Source organism: Bombina bombina, chromosome 2, assembly GCF_027579735.1.
Source record: "Bombina bombina isolate aBomBom1 chromosome 2, aBomBom1.pri, whole genome shotgun sequence".
Taxonomy (NCBI): Eukaryota; Metazoa; Chordata; class Amphibia; order Anura; family Bombinatoridae; genus Bombina; species Bombina bombina.
In genome coordinates, this window is record NC_069500.1 from 742448707 (window position 1) to 742473366 (window position 24660).

The window sequence follows — 24660 nt, forward strand, 5'->3', positions numbered from 1 at the left end:
CCTCTGGCCTCCCACATCACTACCACTAAATAAACCTATTAACCTCTAAACCGCCAGCCCCCCACATCGCAACAACATAAATTAAACTATTAACCCCTACACCTACCCCTAAACCTAACCCTACCCCTAAACCTAACGCTAACACTAAACCTAACCCTAACGTAACCCTAACCCTAACACCCCCTAACTTTAACATAATTAAAATAGATCTAAATTAAATTTACAATTATTAACTAAATAATACCTATTTAAAACTAAATACATACATACCTGTGAAATAAAACCTAAGCTAGCTACAATATAACTAATAGTTGAATTGTAGCTAGCTTAGGTTTTATTTTTATTTCACAAGTAAGTTTGAATTTATTTTAACTAGGTACTAGTAAATAGTAATTAACTATTTAATAACTACCTAGCTAAAATAAATACATAATTACCTGTGAAATAAAACCTAAGCTACCTTACACTAAAACCTAAAATTACAAAAAAATAAAAAAACCTACCATTACAAAAAAATAACAAACAAAATGATCAAAAAATAAATAAAAAGTATTCCTATTGGAATACTCTTTAAAAAACAAACAAAAAAACCACCCCAAAATAAAAAGCCTAATCTAGAATAAACTACCAAGGGCCCTTAAAATGGCCTTTTGTAGGGCATTGCCCTAAGTTAAATAGCTCTTTCGCTACAAAAAAAACCCTAATAAAATACATTACACAAAATGAATCAAAAATAATAAAAAATTATTCCTATTCTAATACCCATTAAAAAAAAAACACCCCAAAATAAAAAAACCTAATCTAGAATAAACTACCAATGGCCCTTAAAAGGGCCTTTTGTAAGGAATTGCCCTAAAGATATCAGCTCTTTTTGTGAAAAAAACAAAAACAAATACCCACTAACTAATTACAAACCCCCACCCCCCCCAAACCTACAAAATAAAAATAAAAACTATCTAAAAAACCTAAGCTCCCCATTGCCCTGAAAAGGGCATTTGTATGGGCATTGCCCTTAAAAGGGCACTTAGCTCTTTTGCTGCCTAAACCCTAATCTAAAAATAAAATCCACCCAAAAAACCCTTAAAAAAACTGAACACTAACCCCCTACGATCCACTCAAAAACCTTACTTCTAGCACAGATAATGCTTGGGCGGGAGCGTTACATATTGCTCCACTCGTAATCTGTCCCAAAATAGGCATACAAATTAATTTGCATGGATTGGCGTCAGTTTTGCCAATCGAAACCACTTTTTTTTTTACTTCTTTACCACTTTACATTGAGAAAAATCAGACAGCAACATTCTCATGTTTTGCTTGCGCAGAAGTAACCAAAAAATCCTTCAAAAAGGCAGAGAGAAACTTCTCTCATGATATTTTTCTTGTAGATATCAAACTTGACCAAACTTGGTCTTATATTGTATTTGTTAATAATTCAAACAAATATGCATTTTATGGATTGGAATATTAGATAAGGTTGCCAGCTGTGCTCTGTAAAAATACCTGACAACCTAAAGGTCCCCCCCCAAAGCTCAACCTTAGGCCCCATTACTTGATCCCATGTTTATTTTCACAACTGAGCAATTATTGTATCTCCTTGGTTACCAGTAGCACACAGACTCAGTAGTGAGTTGACCCACTTGACTGCCAGGAGCGCACACACACAGGAATTATAGTAGTTATATAAATATTGGGAAAAAAAAAGTTTTAGTGACCATAAAGCTATGGGTGCTGATATGTTGTAACCTGGGGTTTATTTCCCTCTGAGGCCAATTAAAGACATTTATTAATGGGTCACTAGAGTGTGCAACCAATGACAGTGTAGATTATAGCAGTGTTAATGAGACAGTAAAAACCATTCTCAATTCAGACAGGGCATGCAATTTTAAAAACTTTCCAATTTACTTTTATTATCAAATTTGCTTTGTTCTCTTGGTATAGGTATGTTGTAAGCTAAACCTTGGTAAGCTCTAAGCCGTTATTACGCATCAGTACTGATTGGCTAAAATGCAAAAGTCTGTCAAAATAACTGAGATAAGGGGGCAGCTTGCAGAGGCTGAGATACAAGGAAATCACAGAGGTAAAAAGTATATTGATATAACAGTGTTGGTTATGCAAAACTGAGGAATGGCTAATAAAAGGATTATCTATCTTTTTTTTTTTTTTTTTTTTTTATTGAGGTTTAAATACAAATATACAATAAAAAAGTATACGATGAGCAAGCAAAGAAAAAACACAACATATGAATGCAATACAGTTAGAAGGCTATGTGTACATTATATTAAAATAACAGTAATCTTTGGATAAGTAGTATTGCTCAATAAAGGTTAGGGGAAAAATGTGGTGCTCATCATTAATGGTGGGTATTATTCTACCTATAAACCCTCTAAAATGAATGAAGGAGGGCACACTTGGACCTCAGATGTTTGAGTGGTAATACTTATTTATAGAAAGTGTCTGGAGATGAATAGGCCACTCATGGACCTCATCTTGTAAACCTCATTTTTTATTTTTATAGTACTGTAACTCAATAGGCCACTATAGGACCTAACCTATGTATTAACCCACGGCGTGGAGAGAAAAAAGAAAACTATGTAGATATGCAATTTGTAGGTAATGTGAAAAATTATGAAAGTGCGGCATAGACAAGATTAGCCGCTTATTTAACCCTCCTAGACTAGGAGGTACATTAGGGTGGGGGGGGGGGGAGGAGGTGGTAGTTTGGAGATGATAATCAAAATATATTATCATAGCACTAGGTCTGTGTAAAAGTGTCGAGGGCACATGAGTTGCTAGAGGATGACCAGGAACAGGTTAATTGCATAGTGGGTCAATGCTATGTCCTGCAAAAAGAAACTTAGGGATCTTAAAGTAATAGCTTCGACACTAGGTAAATAGAGAATTTGCAATGCAAGAAAACTATATAAAATGCAGGGCCAGCCAGCGATAGTAAGCATGCAAAATGCGTAGATGATAGGTTACCTATAATAGTATATAAGTTCTGATAAGTAGCAAAAATCTAGAGCTACGTGCAAGGATTTATGTATATATCTAATAAAGAATATTGGTATTCCCCATCTAACCAGTTGGTCTCCTCTCCATATATATGTTGTCTATGCCGTCCGTAGTAATGCAGATAAGGAGGCTCAGGGATCTCTTATTTATCTTTTTTAACAATAAAAAGTTTCAAGTAGACTGTCTCTTTAAGTCATGGTTCTGCACTTCCACTTTGTAGTAATTGGAAAACCCACAATTTTCAGAATTAAAAGATAAGAAAAAGGGGACAAATTAAATAATAAATGTATTGCATAAGTTGCTTTACTACATATAATGAAATTTTATGTTACATTAGTATCCATTTAATCTGCTGCCCCCCCCCCCCTCTTTTTAGTTATATATTATTAATGATATTAGTTTACATGGTCACTCTGGGGAAACATCTAAGATAATGAACTCCAATCTTTATTTATTTATTTATTTTTATTAAAATTTGAACAAACCATTAAGCATTACATTACAAATGAACCCATATAAAATGCATATAAGTGGTGGGTAGCTGGAGGGGTATAACATACTAGTTACATCATGACTGAGTTTTATTATAAAATTAAACAATCTGTAGTATCTCAGGAACTATAAGAGCTATAGCAGTAGAAGTGCAATTTCAGTGATGATCCTTCACGTTTCAAGGACTATAGCAGCTACAATTGTTAAAGTGGTTCCTAGTAAAAATAATATATTATTTGCTAAGGTATGAATTACTTTAATCTAACATCTATCAATAATATGCGAACCAATAAAGAAGAAGATAAAATGAAGTATAAGGAAAGAAAAAGAATTCCTGAAACTAAAAATAATAAGAGAAGAAGAGACCTGGACCAGAGAAAAAGAGAAGAGAATAAGGAAGTGAAGATATATAGAGGGAGATGTTATTGCAATGTACTAACTGTAAACAGGCCCTAAGGTTAATTAACAACCTATTGTGTTTGAAGTGTTTCCCAATATAAATTCATTCTGTGTACCTGTTCATCAACCTAAACACTTTTTCTTGATCTGACCTGTATGTTTTTAACTTTTTGGAATACATTTTTGGATTTTTTACCTCTGATTGCTCAGTGAGCTTCTTTCTGGATCTATGCTATGTTTAGGTTTATCATTGAGCAACATTATTAAGAGCGTGAGGGAGAATGATTCACCCATAAGGTTTTTAAAGACCGTTTAAATCGACTTCCTAAAATATATTACCTATTTCCCCACACTCTCTCCAACATTTAGGGGAATATCTAGTATATATACATTTAATATGTCAAGTACCACCTAGAAAGTATTTTATGGTTCATTTCTAATATGGATGGATGAATTACGGGTGTTACAAAATCATTTCAACCATTTATGGGGTGTTATTAATAGTCTTAATTTGTCCTGCCACGTCTGGGTATAACTGGGCAAAGATTTATACCAAAACGTTTTTAATATCCTTCTTGTCAAAGCTTGTCTGTCCCTAGGAGAACTCCAACCTTTTTATAACTATTTGATTAGAATTTATTTTCAAGATATAACTATTATCCTTGCAGTTAATCAATCATCTTGTAAGTAAAACTGGTTTTCTACAACTGAGCACAAATGCACCAACTGTGCCACCATATTTTTTTGTCATTGTTTTGACACTTAAAATAATCTACTGAATAAAACCTTTTGAAATAATACAGTATGTAACAAAGCATTTTGATGAGCATTTTCATATTCAGACCTTGTTTTCTTTTGCAGATATTGAAATGATCCAATAATAGCACACACGTGTAATTAAATGACAATTTTCCAAAGAGACGAGGCACATTAATGTAACAGTAATTAATGCTTGTTTGGGGAACAGAGTGAAGCTAAATACAATCCAGATGAACATTATTACACAATAAGGTGAAAAATAGAAAATAGAAACACAGTGAAAATGAAAAACACCTGGATGTCACATTGATTGATGTGACAAATGGGGACAGATGTTTTTGATTGAATCTTTCAGTTAAATGTAATGTATTTCTCATTGAGCATGTTCATTAAATTATTTTGAATATGAAATCAAATAAAATTTATGTTTTTAAAATAACTATCAGCTTTTGTGTATGCAAAGTCTTAGTCTTCATAATTAGGAGATTGAGTTATGATTTGTGATAATTTAGCAATGAATATGCTGCAGCTGAATGAACATATCTTGGAATTGAATTTAAAGGAATATGAAATTGAAATTATAATATAAAAAAAAAAAAATGATTGCCATGAAAACTGTAAGTGTTTTCAGAAGCTTAACCCCTTAAGGACAAGGCCATTTTCTCTTGTAAGGTGTATCCAGTCCACGGATCATCCATTACTTGTGGGATATTCTCATTCCCAACAAGAAGTTGCAAGAGAACACCCACAGCAGAGCTGTTATATAGCTCCTCCCCTAACTGCCATATCCAGTCATTCTCTTGCAACTCTCAACACGCATGGAGGTAGTAAGAGAGAGTGGTGAAATATAGTTAGTTTTTTATCTTTAATCAATAGTTTGATTTTTTAAATGGTACCGGAGTTGTACTATTTTATCCCAGGCAGTAAATTGAAGAAGAATCTGCCTGAGTTTTCTATGATCTTAGCAGGTTGTAACTAAGATCCATTGCTGTTCTCACATATGTCTGAGGAGAGAGGTAACTTCAGTGGGAGAATGGCGTGCAGTTTACTCTGCTATGAGGTATGTGCAGTTACATTTTTTCTAGAAATGGAAAATGCTAGAAAATGCTGCTGATACTGGATTAATGTAAGTTAAGCCTGAATACAGTGATTTAATAGCGACTGGTATCATGCTTACTCTCAGGGGTAATACCCTTATAAAATTGCAATATAAAACGTTTGCTGGCATGTTTAATCGTTTTTATATATGCTTTGGTGATAAAACTTTATTGGGGCCTAGTTTTTTCCACATGGCTAGCTTAAATTTTGCCTAGAAACAGTTTCCTGAGGCTTTCCACTGTTGTAGTATAAAAGTTACAGTTGTTGCAGTTAAAATTATAAACTGTGACATCCAGCTTCCCTCAGGAGTCCCCTGTATGCTATAGGACATCTCTAAAGGGCTCAAAGGCTTTCCAAAGTCGTTTATTGGGGAAGGTAGGGCCACAGCAGGCTGTGGCAGTTTGTTGTGTCTGTTTAAAAACGTGTATATCGTTTTTTTTTTAATCCGTTTTTTGAATTAAGGGGTTAATCATCCATTTGCAAGTGGGTGCAATGCTCTGTTAACTTATTACATACACTGTAAACATTTCGTTTGATTTACTGCCTTTTTTCACTGTTTTTCAAATTTTGACAAAATTTGTTTCTCTTAAAGGCACAGTACCGTTTTTTATATTTGCTTGTTAACTTGATTTAAAGTGTTTTCCAAGCTTGCTAGTCTCATTGCTAGTCTGTACAAACATGTCTGCCATAGAGGAAACTCCTTGTTCATTATGTTTAAAAGCCATGGTGGAACCCCCTCTTAGAATGTGTACCAAATGTACTGATTTCACTTTAAGCAATAAAGATCATATTCTGTCTTTAAAATTTTTTATCACCAGAGGAATCTGACGAAGGGGAACTCTCCCCAAGTGTCAGACCCTTTGACTCCCGCTCAAGGGACTCACGCTCAAATGGCGCCAAGTACATCTAGGGCGCCCATAGCAATTAATTTACAAGACATGGCGGCAGTCATGGATAATACACTGTCAGCAGTATTAACCAGACTACCTGAATTTAGAGGTAAGCGAGATAGCTCTGGGGTTAGACGAAATGCAGAGCATACTGACGCTTTAAGAACCATGTCTGATACTGCCTCACAATATGCAGAAGCTGAGGAAGGAGAGCTTCAGTCTGTGGGTGATGTTTCTGACTCAGGAAAGATGATGCAACCTGATTCTGATATTTCAAAATTTAAATTTAAGCTTGAACACCTCCGCGTGTTTCTCAGGGAGGTTTTAGCTGCTCTGAATGACTGTGATACAATTGCAGTGGCAGAGAAATTGTGTAGACTGGATAAATACTATGCAGTGCCGGTGTGTACTGATGTTTTTCCAATACCTAAAATGTTTACAGAAATTATTAATAAGGAATGGGCTAGACCAGGTGTGACGTTCTCTTCCCCTCCTATTTTTAGAAAAATGTTTCCAATAGACGCCACCACACGGGACTTATGACAGACAGTTCCTAAGGTGGAGGGAGCAGTTTCTACTTTAGCAAAGCATACTACTATCCCTGTCGAGGACAGTTGTGCTTTTTTAGATCCAATGGATAAAAAATTAGAAGGTTACCTTAAGAAAATGTTTATTCAATAAGGTTTTATCCTACAGCCCCTTGCATGCATTGCTCCTGTCACTGCTGCTGCGGCGTTCTGGTTTGAGTCTCTGGAAGAGGCTTTACAGGTAGTGACTCCATTGGATGACATACTTGGCAAGCTTAGAGCACTTAAGCTAGCCAATTCCTTTGTTTTCTGATGCCATTGTTCATTTGACTAAACTAACGGCTAAGAATTCTGGTTTTGCTATACAGGCGCGCAAGGCGCTATGGCTTAAATCATGGTCAGCTGACGTGACTTCAAAGTCTAAGCTGCTTAACATTCCCTTCAAGGGGGAGACCCTATTCGGGCCTGGTTTGAAGGAGATTATTGCTGATATCACTGGAGGAAAAGGTCATGCCCTTCCTTAGGACAGGTCCAAATCAAGGGCCAAACAGTCTAATTTTCGTGCCTTTCGAAACTTCAAGGCAAGTGCGGCATCAACTTCCTCTAATGCAAACAAGAGGGAACTTTTGCTCAGTCCAAGACGGTCTGGAGACCAAACCAGACCTGGGACAAAGGTAAGCAGGCCAAAAAGCCTGCTGCTGCCTCTAAGACAGCATGAAGGAATGGCCCCCTACCCGGTAACGGATCAAGTAGAGGGCAGACTTTCGCTCTTCGCCCAGGCGTGGGCAAGAGATGTCCAGGATCCCTGGGTGTTGGAAATTATATCCCAGAGATATCTTCTGGACTTCAAAGCTTCCCCAACAAAAAGGAGATTTCACCTTTCACAATTATCTGCAAACCAGATAAAGAGAGAGGCATTCTTACACTGTGTACGAGACCTCCTAGTTATGGGAGTGATCCATCCAGTTCCAAAGGAGGAACAGGGACAGGGTTTTTACTCAAATCTGTTTGTGGTTCCCAAAAAAGAGGGAACCTTCAGACCAATTTTGGATCTAAAGATCTTAAACAAATTCCTCAGAGTTCCATCATTCAAGATGGAAACTATTCGTACCATCCTACCTATGATCCAGGAGGGTCAATATATGACTACAGTGGATTTAAAGGATGCTTATCTTCACATTCCGATAACAAAGATCATCATCGGTTTCTCAGGTTTGCCTTTCTAGACAGGCATTACCAGTTTGTAGCTCTTCCCTTTGGATTAGCTACAGCCCCAAGAATCTTTACGAAGGTTCTAGGGTCGCTTCTGGCGGTCCTAAGGCCGCGGGGCATAGTACTGGCCCCTTATTTAAACGACATCCTGATACAGGCGTCAAACTTCCAAATTGCCAAGTCTCATATGGACGTAGTACTGGCATTTCTGAGATCGCATGGGTGGAAAGTGAATGAGGAAAAGAGTTCTCTATCCCCACTCACAAGAGTTTCCTTCCTAGGGACTGATAGATTCTGTAGAAATGAAAATTTACCTGACGGAGTCCAGGTTATCAAAGCTTCTAAATTCCTGCCGTATTCTTCATTCAATTCCGCGCCCTTGCATGCTCAGTCAGTGGAACGGGAATTACACAGATTTGTCCCCTCTACTAAATCTGGATCAGGAGACCAGGGATTCTCTTCTCTGGTGGCTATCTCGGGTCCATCTGTCCAAAGGTATGACCTTTCGCAGGCCAGATTGGACAATTGTAACAACAGATGCCAGCCTTCTAGGTTGGGGTGCAGTCTGGAACTCCCTGAAGGCTCAGGGATCGTGGACTCAGGAGGAGACACTCCTTCCAATAAATATTCTGGAAGAGCGATATTCAATGCTCTTCAGGCTTGGTACATCAGATTTCAGTCGGACAACATCACGACTGTGGCTTACATCAACCATCAAGGGGGAACAAGAAGTTCCCTAGTGATGTTAGAAGTCTCAAAGATAATTAGCTGGGCAGAGATTCACTCTTGCCACCTATCAGCTATCCATATCCCAGGTGTAGAGAACTGGGAGGCGGATTTTTTAAGTCGTCAGACTTTTCATCCGGGAGAGTGGGAACTCCATATGGAGGTGTTTGAACAATTGATTCATCGTTGGGGCAAACCAGAACTGGATCTCATGGCATCTCGCTAGAACGCCAAGCTTCCTTGTTACGGATCCAGGTCCAGGGATCCCAAGGCGACGCTAATAGATGCTCTAGCAGCACCCTGGTCTTTCAACCTGGCTTATGTGTTTCCACCGTTTCCTCTGCTCCCTCGACTGATTGCCAAGGTCAAGCAGGAGAAAGCATCAGTGATTTTGATAGCGCCTGCGTGGCCACGCAGGACCTGGTATGCAGATCTGGTGGAGATGTCATCTTTTCCACCATGGACTCTGCCTCTGAGACAGGACCTTCTACTTTAGGGTCCTTTCAACCATCCAAATCTAATTTCTCTGAGACTGACTGCCTGGAGATTGAACGCTTGATTTTATCAAAGCATGGCTTCTCCGAGTCAGTCATTGATACCTTAATACAGGCACGAAAGCCTGTCACCAGGAAAATTTACCATAAAATATGGCTTACATATCTTTATTGGTGTGAATCCAAGGGTTATTATTCCCAGGATATTATCTTTTCTCCAAGATGGTTTGGAAAAAGGATTGTCAGCTAGTTCCTTAAAAGGACAGATTTCTGCTCTGTCTATTCTTTTGCACAAGCGTCTGGCAGATGTTCCAGATGTTCAGGCATTTTGTCAGGCTTTGGTTAGAATCAAGCCTGTGTTTAAACCTTTTGCTCCCCCATGGAGCTTAAGGTTCTTAAGGTTCTTCAAGGAGTTCCGTTTGAACCTCTTCCTTCCATAGATATAAAACTTTTATCTTGGAAAGTTATGTTTTTGGTAGCTATTTCCTCGGCTCATAGAGTCTCCGAGTTATCTGCTTTACAATGTGATTCTCCTTATCTAATCTTCCATACGGATAAGGTAGTCCTGCGTACCAAACCTGGGTTTTTACCTAAGGTGGTATCTAACAAGAATATCAATTAACAGATTGCTGTTCCATCCTTGTGTCCTAATCCTTCTTCAAAGAAGGAACGTCTATTACACAATCTGGACGTGGTTCGTGCTTTAAAGTTTTACTTACAATCTACTAAAGATTTTTGTCAAACATCTGCTTTGTTTGTTGTCTACTCTGGACAGAGGAGAGGTCAGAAGGCTTCGGCAACCTCTCTTTCTTTTTGGCTAAGAAGCATAATCCGCTTAGCCTATGAGACTGCTGGCCAGCAGCCTCCTGAAAGGATTACAGCTCATTCTACTAGAGCTGTGGCTTCCACTTGAGCCTTTAAAAATGAGGCTTCTGTTGAACAGATTTGCACGACGGTAACTTGGTCTTTGCTTCATACTTTTTCAAAATTCTACAAATTTGATACTTTTGCTTCTTCGGAGGCTATTTTTGGGACAAAGGTTTTACAGGCAGTAGTACCTTCCGTTTAAGTACCTGCCTTGTCCCTCCCTTCATCCGTGTACTTTAGCTTTGTTATTGGTATCCCACAAGTAATGGATGATCCGTGGACTGGATACACCTTACAAGAGAAAACACAATTTATGCTTACCTGATAAATTTATTTCTCTTGTGGTGTATCCAGTCCACGGCCCGCCCTGTCATTTTAAGGCAGGTAATTTTTTCATTTAAACTACAGTCACCACTGCACCCTATGGTTTCTCCTTTCTCTGCATGTTTTCGGTCGAATGACTGGATATGGCAGTTAGGGGAGGAGCTATATAACAGCTCTGCTGTGGGTGTCCTCTTGCAACTTTCTGTTGGGAATGAGAATATCCCACAAGTAATAGATGATCCGTGGACTGGATACACCACAAGAGAAATAAATTTATCAGGTAAGCATAAATTGTGTTTTTCAGTTTCTTTCCCTTAAGGACCAGGGCTATTTTTACATTTCTGCAGTGTTTGTGTTTAGCCTTAATTTTCCTCTTCCTCATTTACTGTACCCACACATATTCTATATAGTTTTTCCCAACATTAAATGGACTTTCTAAAGATACCATTATTTTCATCATATTTTATAATTTACCATAATTTTTTTTTTATGAAATATGAGGGAAAAAATGGAAAAAAGCACACTTTTTTTTTAACTTTGACCCTCAAAATCTGTTACACATCTACAACCACCAAAAAACACCCATGCTAAATAGTTTCTAAATTTTGTCCTGAGTTTAGAAATACCCAATGTTTACATGTTCTTTGCTTTTTTTGCAAGTTATAGGGCAATAAATAAAAGTAGCACTTTGCTATTTCCAAACCATTTTTTTTTCAAAATTAGCGCTAGTTACATTGGAACACTGATATCTGTCAGGAATCCCTGAATATCCTTTGACATGCTCATATTTTTTTTTAGTAGACAACCCAAAGTATTGATCTAGGCCCATTTTGGAATATTTCATGCCACCATTTCACCACCAAATGCGATCAAATAAAAAATATTGTTCACTTTTTCACAAACTGTTCCACAAACTTTAGGTTTCTCACTGAAATTATTTACAAACAACTTGTGCAATTATGGCAGAAATGGTTGTAAATGGTTCTTTGGGATCCCCTTTGTTCAGAAATAGCAGACATTTATGTGGCATTACTTTTTGGTAATTAGAAGGCCGCTAAATGCCGCTGTGCACCACACTTTTATTAGACCCAGCAGTGAAGGGTTAATTAGGTAGCTTGTAGGGTTAATTTTAGACAACCCAAAGTTTTGATCTAGGCCCATTTTGATATATTTAATGCCACCATTTCACCGCCAAATTCGATCAAATAAAAAAAAATCATTCACTTTTTCACTAACTTTGGGTTTCTTACTGAAATTATTTACAAACAGCTTGTGCAATTATGGCACAAATGGTTGTAAATGCTTCTCTGGGATGCCCTTTGTTCAGAAATAGCAGACATATATGGCTGTGTCTTTTTGGTAAATAGAAGGCTGCTAAATGCCGCTGCACACCACATTTGTATTATGCCCAGCAGTGATGGGGTTAATAAGGTAGCTTGTAGGGTTAATTTTAGCTTTAGTGTAGAGATCAGCCTCCCACCTGAAACATCCCACTCCCTGATCCCTCCCAAACATCTCTCTTCCCTCCCCCACCCCACAATTGTCCCCGCCATCTTAAGTACTTAAGGCTTTTTTTTTTAAATTTTTTTTTTTTTAAATATCTGTTTAGCTGGGATGGACCCCCCTTAGTCCCCAACCTCTCTGATGCTTCCAAACAGCTCTATAACCCTCCCCCACTACCTATTTGCTGCCATCTTGGGTACTGGCAGCTGTCTGCCAGTACCCAATTTGCCTCCTAAAATTTTTTTATTTTTTAATTTTTTTATGTAATTTAAATGTTTCTGTAGTGTAGCTGCCCCCCCTCAATACCACCCTCCCTCTCCCCCTCCCAGATCCTTTTGATCATTATTTTGCCCCCTCCCTCTCTCCCACTCTCCCATTCATTGGTGGCAGTGGTTGCTGCGCAATCGCGCGCACACATGCACGAGCGCGCTCCCTGCAGGCCCCTGCAGGTAGCGATGGGCCGCCCACCCGGCGTGCACATTGCACATTCAGGAACTGGATGTCGGGTAGCGATGGGCCGCTCCCACCCACCAACGATCGTCTCCATCGCTAACGCTACGGCTTTCATGATTTAGATAGAACATAACATGTTAAACAACTTTCTAATTTACTTGTATTATCAAATTTTCTTTGTTTTTTTGTTATCCTTTGTTGAAAATCAGAAATGTAAGCTCAAGAATGTGCACGTGTCTTCAGCACTATATGGCAGTAGTTTTGCAACAATGCTATACATTAACAAGAGCAGTAGATGGCAGCACTATTTCCTGTCATTTAGTGCTTCAGACATGTGCACGACCTACCTAGGTATCTCTTCAACAAAGAATAACATGATCATTAAATACATTTGATATTAGAAGTAACTTGGAAACTTTTTGAAAATTGTATCCTCTGTCTGAATCATGAAAGAAAAATCTTGGGTTTAATGTCCCTTTAAACATGCTACATCACAAGCATTGATTGTGTGATTAATGTAATAGCTCATTGATATCTGCCCCTAAAAGAAGGTTTTAAAAAGGTATGTTCCTGGAGTTCAGCTCCCGCCTTGCAAAGGCAGGTGAGGGAGGACAGGAGCAGTGTCAGGAACGAACGGCAGAGGGATAGATCGCGGATGCCCCAGAGGCATTACAGACAACCAGAGGGACACACAATGCCCACATGGGGCAGACTTGAGACAAGGGCAGAGAACAGAATGAGGAGGGAAAGATTGAGTTCTACTAGCCACATAAGGCAGACAAGGGGACTGTGTGGAAGTTTGGAAGGAAGAATAGAGGAGACCATCAGGAGTGCAGGTGCAACAGAGAAGGATTCAGCTACAAGCCCAGCAGGTGAAACAGCAGGGCCCTCTCTGAGGGACGGGGGTAACCTGGAAAATGAAAGGGGGGTACATGAGTTGGTGCTGAAAGGTTTGTAGGAGCTGGTATCTCAGTTAAAAGAAAAAAAGAAATGGAGGGTCAGCATCAAGGAGTGAGAATGCTGGAACGGCGGGGGCATGGGTCCCAGCTGTTGTGGGACAGGCTGAGGTGCCGGTGGTTAGCAGCAGTGGGGAGGCCTCCAAAATGGCAGAAAAAGGGGCAACCACCCCAGCCTCAGCTGGGGATGTGCTGAAAGTGGCGGATCAGGCCTTGAGGAGGCTGTGTTTATGCTCAGTGGGTCCGTTAGGTATTCATTTGAGCAAGGAGGTAAAAGATAAGATCTGGAAGAGGGAGTTTGTGGAATTATTATCATTGCTCCCTCTGGATCATTTAATTGAGGTCAAGGAGGATCCAAAAGTGGAACAAGGGAAAAAGGAGGAGGAGGAGAGAAAGAAAAGGTGGAGAAAGTTGCCAAAAACGTTTTCCAACTGGTCTAAGGCCTTTTGTATATTGGCCAGTGTAATTAGGGAAAAATTTCCATAGCATTGTTCCGCAATGTTCTGTAATTTTGATGAAATTTCAGGAGCTCATCAGATGTATAGGGTCTTAGCTTGGAGGCGTTATGGTGAGCAGTTTTGCCAGAGGATGGATGTTAGTCTGTAGATGAGACGGGATGACCGCAAGATGGGTGTATGGTTGGAACTCATGATGCCTTTAAGGGGTCAGTCCTTTCGGAGTTCAGGAGCTGGAAGCAGTGGGGTATCCGGAATGGGATCAACAGCAGTGGCAATTCGAAAGGGTTTATGCTTCCAGTTTAACGAGGGAGCATGCAGGTTTGGGCCCGCCTGTATGTACAAACATGAGTGTTCGGGGTGTGGGGGAGCTCACTCAGGTTCCAAGTGCTTTAAGCAGAATAAGGGAAGCAAAAAGAGTGGAGAGGGTACTATTGCGGGTATGATAGGAGATGGGGGAATGCGGAGGATGCAAAACTGTTGATTTTGGGGTTTCGTATTCCATTTTCTGAAACAGGGGGTTCAGGGATTTCGGGTAATTTGAGGTCAGTGTTGCAGTTTCCACAAGTGGTAAAAGCTAAGTTGGAAAAGGAAATGTCTTGGGTAGAATGGCGGGCCCCTTTAAGGACCTGCCTTTGCATAACTTACGAGTTTCTCTATTGGGTGTGGTCCCAAAAAAAGTGAGAAGAAAATAAGTGGTCACGCTGAAACTGCTGAAGTCAAAGAGTACAGGGTTTATTGAATAAATTCTTTAGTGCATATAACGGAACACAGACATGGAAAACCTGACACATTTTGCGCTTGCGTACATGTGCTTCTTCGGAGGCTGAAAAGAATCTGGGTGTTCTGAGTTATATGTGTATAGAAGACCAATCATGAACAATGTTACAGACATCAAATAGATAGGATCCTTACACATGAAGGCAGACAATTGTGATGGTAACAAAATACTTAATAGTTACGTACAACAAATAATAATTTTAAACTCCATGTGAATGGATCATCTATACACAATTCATAATTGTCAAATGAACAACATAGAAATGCATTTGTAAGTAGTGATGTCGCGAATAGTTCGCCGGCGAATAGCTCCCGGCGAACATAGCATGTTCGCATTCGCTGCAGACGGCGAACATATGTGATGTTCGATCCGCCTCCTATTCGTCATCATTGAGTAAAACTTTGATCCTGTACCTCACAGTCAGCAGACACATTCCAGCCAATCAGCAGCAGACCCTCCCTCTCAGACCCTCCTACCTCCTGGACAGCATCCATTTTAGATTCATTTGGAAGCTGCATTCTTAGTGAGAGGAGGGACAGTGGTGCTGCTGCTGATTTAATAGGGAAATTGATAGCTAGGCTAGTGTATTCAGTGTCCACTACAGTCCTGAAGGACTCATCTGATCTCTGCTGTAAGGACAGCACCCCAAAAAACCCTTTTTAGGGCTAGAACATCAGTCTGCTTTTTTTTCCCCTGTGTAATCTAATTGCAGTTGCCTGCCTGCCAGCGTGTGTGTCAGGCTCACAGCGTATACTGTGCCCACTTGCCCAGTGCCACCACTCATATCTGGTGTAACAGTAGTGTACATTTAAAAAAAACAACACTTTTTTTACTGTGAAATAATAGCAGTCAGTTTCCTCCAGTGTCACACCAGTGCAACTCATATCTGGTGTAACAGTAGTGTACATTAACCCCTTAATGACCACAGCACTTTTCCATTTTCTGTCCGTTTGGGACCAGGGCTATTTTTACATTTCTGCGGTGTTTGTGTTTAGCTGTAATTTTCCTCTTACTCGTTTTTTTTTTTTTTTCAAAATTAGCGCTAGTTACATTGGAACACTGATATCTGTCAGGAATCCCTGAATAGCCATTGATATGTATATATTTTTTTTTAGAAGACATCCCAAAGTATTGATCTAGGCCCATTTTGGTATATTTCATGCCCCCATTTCTCACTAAAATTATTTACAAATAGCTTGTGCAATTATGGCATAAATGGTTGTACATTTTTCTCTGGGATCCCCTTTGTTCATAAATAGCAGACATATTTGGCTTTGACGTTGCTTTTTGATAATTAGAAGGCCACTAAATACCACTGCGCACCACACGTGTATTATGTCCAGCAGTGAAGGGGTTAATTAGGGAGCATGTAGGGAGCTTTTTGGGGTAATTTTAGCTTTAGTGTAGTGTAGTAGACAACCCAAAGTATTGATCTAGGCCCATCTTGGTATATGTCATGCCACCATTTCACCGCCAAATGCGATCAAATAAAAAAAAAAGTTACATTTTTCCAAATTTTAGGTTTCTCACTGAAATCATTTACAAACATTTTGTGCAATTATGGCACAAATGGTTGTAAATGCTTCTCTGGGATCCCCTTTTTTCAGAAATAGCAGACATATATAGCTTTGGCATTGCTTTTTGGTAATTAGAAGGCCGCTAAATGCCGCTGCGCACCACACGTGTATTATGCTCAGTAGTGCAGGGGTTAATTAGGTAGCTTTTAGGGTTAATTTTAGCTTTAGTGTAGTGTAGTAGACAACCCCAAGTATTGATTTAGGCCCATTTTGGTATATTTCATGCCACCATTTCACCGCCAAATGCGATCAAATTAAAAAAAATAGTCAACTTTTTCACAAACTTTAGTTTTCTCACTGAAATAATTTACAAACAGCTTGTGCAATTATGGCACAAATGGTTGTAAATGCTTCTCTGGGATCCCCTTTGTTCAGAAATAGCAGACATATATAGCTTTGGCATTGCTTTTTGGTAGTTAGAAGGCCACTAAATACAACTGCGCACAACACATGAATTATGCCCAGCAGTGAAGGGGTTAATTAGGTAGCTTGTAGGGAGTTTGCAGGGTTAATTTTAGCTTTAGTGTAGAGATCAGCTTCCCACCTGACACATCAGACCCCCTGATCCCTCCCAAAGAGCTCTCTTCCCTCCCCCACCCCACAATTGTCCCCGCCATCTTAAGTACTGGCAGAAAGTCTGCCAGTACTAAAATAAAAGGTATCTTTTTTTATATATATATTTTTAGCATATTTACATATGCTGTTGTGTAGGATACCCCCTTAGCTCCCAACCTCCCTGATCCCCCCCAAAACAGCTTCCTAACCCTCCCCCTCTGCCTTATTGGGGGCCATATTGGGTACTGGCAGCTGTCTGCCAGTACCCAGTTTGCAAATAATTTTTTTATTTTTTTTTTATTTCATTTTTCTGTAGTGTAGCTTCCCCCCCCAAGACCAATCCCCCACCCGCTCCCAGATCACTTAGATTTCCAAGTACTTAATATTTTGCACCCCTTTCTCCCACTTATAAAAACATTTTTTTCTGTAGTGTAGCAGTTCCCACCCGCTCACGCACAAGCCACCCCAGCGATCCAACCCCCGATCCCGCCCCCCTCTCTGACAAGGACCGCATCGATGCTCCCACCCACCAACGAATGCGGCCATTGATGCCCGGTGCAGAGAGGGCCACCCGGAGGGGTAAAATTTGTTATTGCAGGATGCCTCGATATCGAGGCATCCTGCAATAACCGGAAAGCAGCTGGAAGCTATCAGGATCGCTTCTAGCTGCTTTCCAAACCGAGGACGTATGCCATACGTCCTCAGGCGTTAACTGTATTTTTTCTGAGGACGTATGGCGTACGTCCTCAGTCATTAAGGGGTTAAAAAAAAACTAGAAATTTGACTGTGAAATAATAGCAGTCAGTTTCCTTCACACGTGTGCGTTTCAGGGCCTGCCAGGGCACAGTGTCACACCAGTGCAACTCATATCTGGTGTAACAGTAGTGTACATTTAAAAAAAAAAATACAATTTTGACTGTAATAGATTGAATAGCAGTTAGTTGTCTGCAAGCGTGTGTTTCAGGCCTACAGCGTCTACTCTGCCAACTTCTGCCAGTGCACAGTGCCACTCATATCTGTTGTCACAGTAGCTTGCACGCATAGTACCACTAATCGAAAAAAAAATGACAGGCAGAGGCCGGCCACCCCGCAGGGGCCGTCGTGGTCGTGGTGCTGTGATTCCCTTTGGCCCTAGAATAATGCAATGCGGTGCATTAAACGGGGAGTTTGGTCTGTCACTGTGAAGCGGGCGTAACCCTTACACTACCTGATCGATACAACATCATACCTGATGTTTTAAAGCACGTTATTCCAAACAATTTAGGAATGTTAGGTGATTTATGCCCTTTATGGATTAAAACCAGACTCTGCATCAACTATGTAATTTTCCATGGCAGTTTTGCCATGGATCCCCCTCCGGCATGCCACAGTCCAGGTGTTAGTCCCCTTGAAACAACTTTTCCATCACTATTGTGGCCAGAAAGAGTCCCTGTGGGTTTTAAAATTCGCCTGCCTATTGAAGTCTATGGCGGTTCGCCCGGTTCGCCAGTTCGCGAACATTTGCGGAAGTTCGCGTTCGCCGTTCGTGAACGCAAAATTTTAGGTTTGCAACATCACTATTTGTAAGCAGTTTAACATATAAGACAAATAAATACATACGTATATTATAAATGAAAAAACATAGGAAATGGTAAAATAAATAAATAATAAATTAATATAATAAATCAAACAAAACCTATGTATTAAAAACTATCAAGAATAATCTCATATTATATGGTCACTTTATTGACGATTTGATCAGTGATAACACCACAACAGAGGAATTTGTGACTTATATGAATGATAATGAGTTTAATCTAACGTTTACCAGTAACAGTAATGCACAAACCATTGACTATTTGCATTTAAGAAAAACTGAAAAACTAAGGGGCGCTTACGTTCCTGGGTTAAGTCTGTGAGCTGTAGAAAAGCCGGTTGCTCTGTTGAGCAGGAAGTAGATCCACTGTAATAGCGTGTTGCAGGTGTCAGTGATAGTCTGCTTCCTGTGTCACTGTAGTGATAAGCGCTGCCTGAGACAAAGGGGGGTGTATTCTCCAAACACCTCCAGCAGGTAGTAGTCTGTGAAAAGAAAGCAAAGACAGGCGCAGCCCAATTCAAGTGTAGTATTCTTTAATTCAGTGTAAGTGCACACATACAAATGGCTACTTACAAGAGGCACAAATAAAATCTGCATATAAAGGTATCTTTACATCCAAACTGTGTTATGATATAACATACAGCTACAGTTTCATAGCTGTATGTTATATCATAACACAGTTTGGATGTAAAGATACCTTTATATGCAGATTTTATTTGTGCCTCTTGTAAGTAGCCATTTGTATGTGTGCACTTACACTGAATTAAAGAATACTACACTTGAATTGGGCTGCGCCTGTCTTTGCTTTCTTTTCACAGACTACTATTTGCATTTAAAACTGACCATTGATCAATTTAATAACATTATCACATCTACGTTCAGAAAACCTACATCTAAAAATACTTTCCTTAGAGCTGATTCATGCCATGTGCCCCATTTGAAAAAAGGCATAACTAAGGGCCAATATTTGAGACTCCGTAAGAATTGTACAAATAAAGAGATCTATAAAACGGAAGCATCTGACCTCACTGAAAGATTAACCTAAAGAGGTTATAATAAACATCAATTGATTAAGATCAGTAAAGGAGTAGAAGGTGTTGACAGAAATACATAATTCTTGAGTAAACAAAAAGCTACAATGGATGATAATATCCGCTTCACAACAAAATTTAGTAGACAGTATCACAAAATTTGTAACATTGTAAAAAACAACTTAATTATTCTAAAAAGTGATGACATATTTAAAAGCATTATCTCCAAATGTGTTAAATATGTGGCAAAAAAAGCTCCCTCTAATAAGAACTTTTCTGACAAACAAAAAACAGCCAATAATTGGCTCAGTCTTAACCTAGGTTCTTTCAGATGTGGCCATAGACCTCGTAAAAGCTGTGAATTCACAGATAAAACCCCCACTTTTACTTCTAACATCACTAAAGAGCGTTTTAATATAAAACAAAGGATTGACTGCACCTCCCAATTTGTGATTTATCTCATAACATGTAAATGTTGTTCTAAACAGTATACAGAAATAACGTCACGCTTACTAAAAGATAAAATAAGAGAACACCTCTTATCCTTGGTTTAAAAAAGAACCCAAGACGCCAGTAGCCAAACATTTTCGACAACATGGTATAGGTACGCAATATTTCTCATTCTTAGGTATCGAAAGGATATTAAAAAATGCTAGAGCTTGTGATATGGTTGCCCGACTACTTAAGAGGAAGCCTTTTGGATAATTAATCTCGATACTAGGTATCCTAATGGTATTAATAGACGACTAGATGTAGAGCTCTATTTCTAGCCTATATATATATATATATATATATATATATATATATACATATGATGTTACCTCATGTCTACCCTCCCTATATATACCCATTGTTTTCATTTCTTTTTATTTCTTTATTTTTCTTTTTTTTTCTTCTTTCTCCTTTCCCTTCTCCCCCCTTTTTTATTTCCCTTCCTATTCTTACTTTTACCCATATCGACATGATTGACTAAAAAAAGTTCTTCCTTGTACAAACTTATCCATCACCTTACTTTTCTAGCATTTATCTTTCTAGTATTTATCTTGTTATTGCTTCCCTATATGCTAGATTACAAAAACCACAATGTTTTTTTGTTTTATATTACTAGCATAGTTCTTAGTATTCTATGGAATCTTTATTCAGTCTGTTTATTTTATCTGTTCAGTTCCCTTTTATTAGTGATTCTTTTCACTTATCCAAATTTTTGGAATATAGTACTTATTGGTCAGCCCTTGGGAGACATGATGCATATACTTTTCATGGAATAGATTTCCCAATAGTAACAACATATTTTTAGTCATTTTTATTTGTCAATAATCTTTGCTTATTTTATTATTTATATGTTTTTTGTGCATTTATTGCATTTTCATTTTAAGCATTTTTTATTCACTTATTCATCCTTTTATTCTAGTTTTTAATACATAGGTTATGTTTGATTTATTATATTAATTCATTATTTATTTATTTATTTTACCATTTCCTATGTTTTTTAATTTATAATATACATATGTATTTATTTGTCTTATATGTTAAACTGCTTACAAATGCATTTCTATGTTGTTCATTTGACAATTATGACTTGTGTATAGATGATCCATCCACATGGAGTTTAACATTATTATTTGTTGTACGTAACTCTTAAGTATTTTGTTACCATCACAATTGTCTGCCCTCATGTGTAAGGATCCTATCTATTTGATGTCTGTAATATTGTTTATGATTGGTCTTCTATACACATATAACTCAGAGCACCCAGATTCTTTTCAGCCTCCAAAGAAGCGCATTTACGCATGAGCAAAATGCATCAGGCGTTCCATGTCTGTGCTCCGTTATATGCACTAAAGCATTTATCCAATAAACCCTGTACTATTGACTTCAGCAGTTTCAGTGTGACCACTTCGTTTCTTCTCACTTGTCATTTGGCGGTTGGGAATACCGCTATTGGGATCCGCTAACTGTTAGCTGAATTTCTATAGACATATAACTCAGAGCACCCAGATTCTTTTCAGCCTACGAAGAAGCGCATTTACGCATGCACAAAATGCATCAGGCGTTCCATGTCTGAGCTCCGTTATATGCACTAAAGCATTTATCCAATAAACCCTGTCCTATTGACTTCAGCAGTTTCAGCTGACCACTTCTTTTCTTCTCACTTGTCATTTGGTGGTTGGGAATACCGCTATTGGGATCCGCTAACTGTTATCTGAATTTTCCTTCAGTAAGGAGTCTCATACCAATAGCCTTGCATTCCCCTGGTGACGCATCAGGAAATGTTTACCTTCGACGTCACATGCTACAAACTCCGTTTGGTTAGAAGTCCGCAGTGAATCCTGGAACCCAACCTGCAGCCCAGAAGGGGTAAGAGCTGTTGAGATTTATTATCCGACTGGTATCGGACAGCACAATCATTTACCTTATCGACTTATACTGAGGCAGAAACAGAGTTTTAAGGGCATAGAGTAGGACTGTCCTGTTTAAATAGATTGACTCTGTTTACCCTACTACGATTGAATTGGGACTCAATCCATATGTAGAATCTCTAATTCACTGTCTAAAGAGATTTTTGGATCATAACAAGCACCTCATGTTTATTTGACTATGTGGTCCCAAAAAAGACAGCTGGGCAGTTTAGGATGATTCACTACCTATCTTATTAAAAAGAAACATCGATAAATGATGGAATTGACCCGGCCCTGATGGTGGTTCGTTATGCATCCTTTGACAAGGCTGTGAATGTGGTCAGAAGGGTGAATAGGGGCGCCCTATTGGCAAAGGTGCAGAAGTAGTGACATGCCCGTTGGAGTTGTAGCAGATGAAATTTCTAGGGGATTGAGATTAGCAAGGGGGGCGCTAGCCCACAATACATGTAAGGCATATGTACCGGTGTGGTTGAGATGGTTTAAAAGAGTGGCCAGTTGTAAGGACGGGTTGTCAAAGGACAGGAGATTGACCTGCTTGGTGGATTGGATTGAGGAATGGAAGGAATCAGAAATGTCTAAAGCTATGGTGAAACGGCAGGTGGCGGTCTTAGCCTTTCTTTTCAAGTTGCTAGGGTGGTTTTGATTTGACAAAATAATTTTTGGTCAAATTGGCAGTTCGGGGAATCTGTAAGGGTCTGAGAACAGTGGACAAGAGGCATCTGTGGTTTTCTCCTTGTTGAAGAGAGTGGTGGAGGTGTTACCTAGAGTTTGTAAATCAGATTTGAGTTTTTGCTGATTAGGGCCGCCTTTGTTCTAGTATTCTTCAGAACGTTTAGAGTACTGGAGTTAGTGGGGGTAAATAAGAGAGATTCAGGTGGTATTTAGGTGAATGAGGTGGTGGTGTGTGATTCAGAGTTGTTGATTTGGTTGAGAAAGTCGAAGACGGACAAGGAGGGGAAGGGGCGGATGATCAGTTTGCTATTGGAGGTAAATGTTGCCCAGTTTTGGCTGTGGCAAAATACTTGAAATGGCAGCCAAAATGTGGGGATCCTTTGTTGAGGCATGAGGATGACTGTGTGTTAACTAAGTTTCAGCTTGGGTCAGTGCTGAGCAGGGCTTTGGAAGCAGCGGGGGTGAATCTGAAGGATTTTGGTTGCCATTCCTTCAGGATTGGGGCCGTGATGGAAACTTATGAATTAGGTTTGAGTGTGGAATTGGTGACGCATGTGGGAAGGTGGAAATTAGAACGTTTCAAGCAGTATGTGAGACCGAATCTGAGAGTGTAGTTTTTTGTGTCTCCCATCAGATCCACTCCACTGTTGGATAGTGGGTCATTCTTACATTTATATGGCGAGGAAGGCAGCAGGGGTGAAAGATTTGGGAATTCAGCTGAGTCTTCCAGTGGAGCAGGTTTTGGATAGATGGTTCGGGGTGAGAGGTCTTAGATGGGAAAGGGTAGTGAGTATGATGTGTGAGTACGCCAGATTGTATAGGCCTCCTGACATCCTAGTGGTTCATGCGGGGGGGGGGGGGGGAATGACCTAGGGTTCATGGAGCAGAAGGAGTTAGTGGACAGGATTAGGGGGGGAGGAGGAGACTGAAGGAGCTGTTCCTTCAATTGATCATTGTTTAGTTGGAAATAGAGACAAGACTTGTTAGGAGATCAGTCTGGGATGTCAGGAGGCTTGACACATTGAGAAGAAAGGTTAATAGAACAATTTCGGGTTTTGTTGCTCAGGTGTGGGGTTTTTGCATTTGCCATGTGGAATTTGAAGGGAAGTCGGGAGATGTTTCTTTCTAAAAGATGGAGTGCATCTCAATGAAGTTGGGTTACACTTGTTTAATTTCAATCTGAGGGAACGGGTGCAAAAGGCCTTAGCCCGTGTGGGTGGTGCTTGAACGTAGGTCGTGCTGTGGCGGGTGCTGACCTTATGAGGTGAGTTCAAGATCAAGTGGTATCTCCCTTGAAGATGGGGGAGAGTTTATAGATTGGGGGCAAGCCTGGCAGTAGCCAGTGGAAGTGTCAGGGTTTTTTTCCCTGTTTTGTTTGCCATGTGCTGCTGGCAGCCATTTTACTCACCTCTCTTGCTGACTCTGGTGCATACTGTGTGATGCTGCTCATTTCCTGCACTTCCTTTTAAGGCCAGACTGGTGTACATCATCCGTGTGAGACAGGGTGCAGTCTCAGAATTGTGATGTCATCACTTATTATTTAAAGGACCTCGGTTCAGTATGCTTTGCCCTTGCATTGTCTCAGACCTGTTTGTGAGAGCTCCTGTGTGTTACCTGGCTGTCTGATGTCCCTCCTGGTTCCTGATCCCTGGCTTGTTCCTGACTCTGTTGTTCTCCTTGTTCCTGATTCTGGCTCGTCTGACTACTCGCTTTGGCTCCTGATTTAGCTTGTCTGACTATTGGCTTTGGCTCCTGACTCGGCTCGTCTGACTACCAGCTCTAGTTTTGATTCCTGGCTTGTTATTTGACTTGTGGACTTTTTATTATTTTTTGCTATTAATAAAGGTGTGATTATTTTTGCACTTCTCGTCTCAGTCTGAT